At 50.6% G+C, this 5000-nt stretch overlaps 1 non-coding gene across 1 annotated transcript in view; it reads left to right on the plus strand.

Moving 5' to 3' along the window:
• The first annotated feature begins 4520 nt into the window (after window positions 1-4520).
• The window catches only part of LOC126327692 (small subunit ribosomal RNA), a 1893-nt gene continuing 1413 nt past the window's right edge, over window positions 4521-5000 (plus strand). Inside the window, exon 1 of the ribosomal RNA XR_007561383.1 lies at window positions 4521-5000. This exon is cut by the window's right edge and continues 1413 nt beyond it. This is a non-coding gene — a ribosomal RNA (small subunit ribosomal RNA).

The raw sequence follows: 5000 nt of genomic DNA on the forward strand, positions 1-5000 counted from the left end.
TGCACCCTTCCCACACAATACCAAATTTAACCAACTTTATCGCTTAACCTAACTGTGGCTGTACCACATTATCGCTTAACCTAACTGTGGCTGTACCACATTATCGCTTAACCTAACTGTGGTTGTACCACATTATCGCTTAACCTAACTGTGGTTGTACCACATTATCGCTTAACCTAACTGTGGTTGTACCACATTATCGCTTAACCTAACTGTGGTTGTACCACATTATCGCTTAACCTAACTGTGGTTGTACCACATTATCGCTTAACCTAACTGTGGTTGTACCACATTATCGCTTAACCTAACTGTGGTTGTACCACATTATCGCTTAACCTAACTGTGGTTGTACCACATTATCGCTTAACCTAACTGTGGTTGTACCACATTATCGCTTAACCTAACTGTGGTTGTACCACATTATCCCTTAACCTAACTGTGGTTGTACCACATTATCCCTTAACCTAACTGTGGTTGTACCACATTATCCCTTAACCTAACTGTGGTTGTACCACATTATCCCTTAACCTAACTGTGGTTGTACCACATTATCCCTTAACCTAACTGTGGTTGTACCACATTATCCCTTAACCTAACTGTGGTTGTACCACATTATCCCTTAACCTAACTGTGGTTGTACCACATTATCCCTTAACCTAACTGTGGTTGTACCACATTATCCCTTAACCTAACTGTGGTTGTACCACATTATCCCTTAACCTAACTGTGGTTGTACCACATTATCCCTTAACCTAACTGTGGTTGTACCACATTATCCCTTAACCTAACTGTGGTTGTACCACATTATCCCTTAACCTAACTGTGGTTGTACCACATTATCCCTTAACCTAACTGTGGTTGTACCACATTATCCCTTAACCTAACTGTGGTTGTACCACATTATCCCTTAACCTAACTGTGGTTGTACCACATTATCCCTTAACCTAACTGTGGTTGTACCACATTATCCCTTAACCTAACTCAAGTTGTCCCTTAACCTAACTCAAGTTGTCCCTTAACCTAACTCAAGTTGTCCCTTAACCTAACTCAAGTTGTCCCTTAACCTAACTCAAGTTGTCCCTTAACCTAACTCAAGTTGTCCCTTAACCTAACTCAAGTTGTCCCTTAACCTAACTCAAGTTGTCCCTTAACCTAACTCAAGTTGTCCCTTAACCTAACTCAAGTTGTCCCTTAACCTAACTCAAGTTGTCCCTTAACCTAACTCAAGTTGTCCCTTAACCTAACTCAAGTTGTCCCTTAACCTAACTCAAGTTGTCCCTTAACCTAACTCAAGTTGTCCCTTAACCTAACTCAAGTTGTCCCTTAACCTAACTCAAGTTGTCCCTTAACCTAACTCAAGTTGTCCCTTAACCTAACTCAAGTTGTCCCTTAACCTAACTCAAGTTGTCCCTTAACCTAACTCAAGTTGTCCCTTAACCTAACTCAAGTTGTCCCTTAACCTAACTCAAGTTGTCCCTTAACCTAACTCAAGTTGTCCCTTAACCTAACTCAAGTTGTCCCTTAACCTAACTCAAGTTGTCCCTTAACCTAACTCAAGTTGTCCCTTAACCTAACTCAAGTTGTCCCTTAACCTAACTCAAGTTGTCCCTTAACCTAACTCAAGTTGTCCCTTAACCTAACCCACGTTGTCCCTTAACCTAACCCACGTTGTCCCTTAACCTAACCCACGTTGTCCCTTAACCTAACCCACGTTGTCCCTTAACCTAACCCACGTTGTCCCTTAACCTAACCCACGTTGTCCCTTAACCTAACCCACGTTGTCCCTTAACCTAACCCACGTTGTCCCTTAACCTAACCCACGTTGTCCCTTAACCTAACCCACGTTGTCCCTTAACCTAACCCACGTTGTCCCTTAACCTAACCCACGTTGTCCCTTAACCTAACCCACGTTGTCCCTTAACCTAACCCACGTTGTCCCTTAACCTAACCCACGTTGTCCCTTAACCTAACCCACGTTGTCCCTTAACCTAACCCACGTTGTCCCTTAACCTAACCCACGTTGTCCCTTAACCTAACCCACGTTGTCCCTTAACCTAACCCACGTTGTCCCTTAACCTAACCCACGTTGTCCCTTAACCTAACCCACGTTGTCCCTTAACCTAACCCACGTTGTCCCTTAACCTAACCCACGTTGTCCCTTAACCTAACCCACGTTGTCCCTTAACCTAACCCACGTTGTCCCTTAACCTAACCCACGTTGTCCCTTAACCTAACCCACGTTGTCCCTTAACCTAACCCACGTTGTCCCTTAACCTAACCCACGTTGTCCCTTAACCTAACCCACGTTGTCCCTTAACCTAACCCACGTTGTCCCTTAACCTAACCCACGTTGTCCCTTAACCTAACCCACGTTGTCCCTTAACCTAACCCACGTTGTCCCTTAACCTAACCCACGTTGTCCCTTAACCTAACCCACGTTGTCCCTTAACCTAACCCACGTTGTCCCTTAACCTAACCCACGTTGTCCCTTAACCTAACCCACGTTGTCCCTTAACCTAACCCACGTTGTCCCTTAACCTAACCCACGTTGTCCCTTAACCTAACCCACGTTGTCCCTTAACCTAACCCACGTTGTCCCTTAACCTAACCCACGTTGTCCCTTAACCTAACCCACGTTGTCCCTTAACCTAACCCACGTTGTCCCTTAACCTAACCCACGTTGTCCCTTAACCTAACCCACGTTGTCCCTTTGCCTAACATAGTTCACTGCTCGGAATCTCTGGTGTCGTTGTTATCCTCATGTAGATGTCTTGCGAGTGTTGCTTACTTTCCACATATTCCCGCTATCCACTGTCAATTGTACTGCAATAGGACTATATCGCCCCCCCCCCCTCCCTCTGTCCCCCTCTTTGTGTCTCTGTCCTCTCAAGCTGGTCGGTCTGGCGTTTGAGTGTTAAATGAGCCTCGCAGCTGTTCAGTTGCATTCAGATGTCGACGCCCTCAGTGTACGTCGTGGTATGGTCTGTGTCCATTGTCCGCTGATGTCGTACGCGTAACCCACACGCTGTACCGATCATCGGTCGTTACGTACAGAGTGAAGTAGTGTGATACGTGTGACCGTACGCTGGCTGTGCCCAACGGTGTCGAATCTCAATTTCCATATGATGTGCTCGATGCTACTTGTCTCGTCTCCCAATAACAGCTAGGTTGCACTGTGGTACGCCGTAGAGGCGTGTGGGAGGAACGTACGAACGCATTGTATGTCACCCTGGGTCGCTGGGGGTGGTGGTGCGGTGAGTCAGGTCAGGTCAGGTCAGCGTGAGCCGTCTGATGTAGTGACGCGTGTATTCCGACTTTGTCGTATTGCCTCACACAAAGTGCTACCCTGGTGGACCGCGTTCCATATCTGGGACATGCCGCAGATGCCGGTTGACAGTGGATCGCGGAAGGGACATCGCATACGTGCGCGGGCCACCTTCCACGTGTTCTCTTCTGCACATGTCGCAGTGTGTATGTGGTCTGATGTAGCGTGTCGTGACACATGACATCCTGGCATGCAAGAATTGTTGAATTCGCAAATGTAGGTGGACATCTACGTTTACTGCCCAAGATACGCAAATGAACTGGAAATCCGTTGTTGAGCGGTTGTTCACGCTGGAGGTGAATCTGTGATGGCGACGATCGGTACAGCTATTAACCGGTTGTTTCAGCGGTACCCGCCACATCCACACACGTGACTAGGCCCATGTGGGTATGAAGCGATACGCGGCGGTGGCTTGGTGGGACTGTTCCCGGCCGGTGAAGGGGGGCCGCCCGGCGTGTTGGCCGCGCGCTGCGTGGGCGCACGCGCAACAGGCGGCTGGTGGGGGGCGCCGAGTGGCAGGAGCGCCAGCCGACGGGCCCGGCAGGCGGCGCAGCTACGCTGCGGCGCACCCTGCACGCGGCGCCTGGCGGCCAAAGTTGGTTCAGCCGAGCCCGGTGCGAAGCGCGGTGGACATCTGCAGTGTGCTGGTCTGATTGAGGACTGTGTGCGTTGAGGATGCGCCGCCGCCTGGCACTCGGCGCCGCGACGCCGTCTGCTGCTCGGTCGCCCCAGCGGTTCTCGCAGGTGGTTTGTATCGCAGTTGTGCGGACGTGTTGGCGCGTGCGCTGTGCTGGGAGAGTTCGCTTCTGCACCCAAGTGGGGCTTTGCCCTTGTGTGGCGCTGGCGTTGGAGCTGCCGGTCACCATAGGTGGCGCGTGTTGTCTCCCGCCGGCAATGCCACGACAGCACGCTCCCGGGCCTCTGTCGGCAGCGGCAAGCTCAGTTGGGAGCAAGGGTGTTCTCACTAAAACCGTCTACTCGCCTAACTCCGGGCGATTGCGCCTCTCTCGAAACCGACCAAGTACCTAGGACGGCGCTGCGCGCCGCCGGGACCTGAGAGGGTTTCGAGGTGTATCGTGCAGGGGAGCTCGGCCTCCTCCTGTTTGCAGAATAATTGAGCGGACGCTTGCGTGTTCGCGCGGGCCCCCGGGACACACTCCCGGGCGGCCGGCTGCTCAGCTCTAGTTGACGCAGCTCCCTGGTTGATCCTGCCAGTAGTCATATGCTTGTCTCAAAGATTAAGCCATGCATGTCTCAGTACAAGCCGCATTAAGGTGAAACCGCGAATGGCTCATTAAATCAGTTATGGTTCCTTAGATCGTACCCACGTTACTTGGATAACTGTGGTAATTCTAGAGCTAATACATGCAAACAGAGTCCCGACCAGAGATGGAAGGGACGCTTTTATTAGATCAAAACCAATCGGATTGGCTTGTCTGGTCCGTTTGCCTTGGTGACTCTGAATAACTTTGGGCTGATCGCACGGTCCTCGTACCGGCGACGCATCTTTCAAATGTCTGCCTTATCAACTGTCGATGGTAGGTTCTGCGCCTACCATGGTTGTAACGGGTAACGGGGAATCAGGGTTCGATTCCGGAGAGGGAGCCTGAGAAACGGCTACCACATCCAAGGAAGGCAGCAGGCGCGCAAATTACCCACTCCCGGCACGGGGAGG

Source organism: Schistocerca gregaria, unplaced genomic scaffold (assembly GCF_023897955.1).
Source record: "Schistocerca gregaria isolate iqSchGreg1 unplaced genomic scaffold, iqSchGreg1.2 ptg001057l, whole genome shotgun sequence".
Lineage (NCBI taxonomy): Eukaryota > Metazoa > Arthropoda > Insecta > Orthoptera > Acrididae > Schistocerca > Schistocerca gregaria.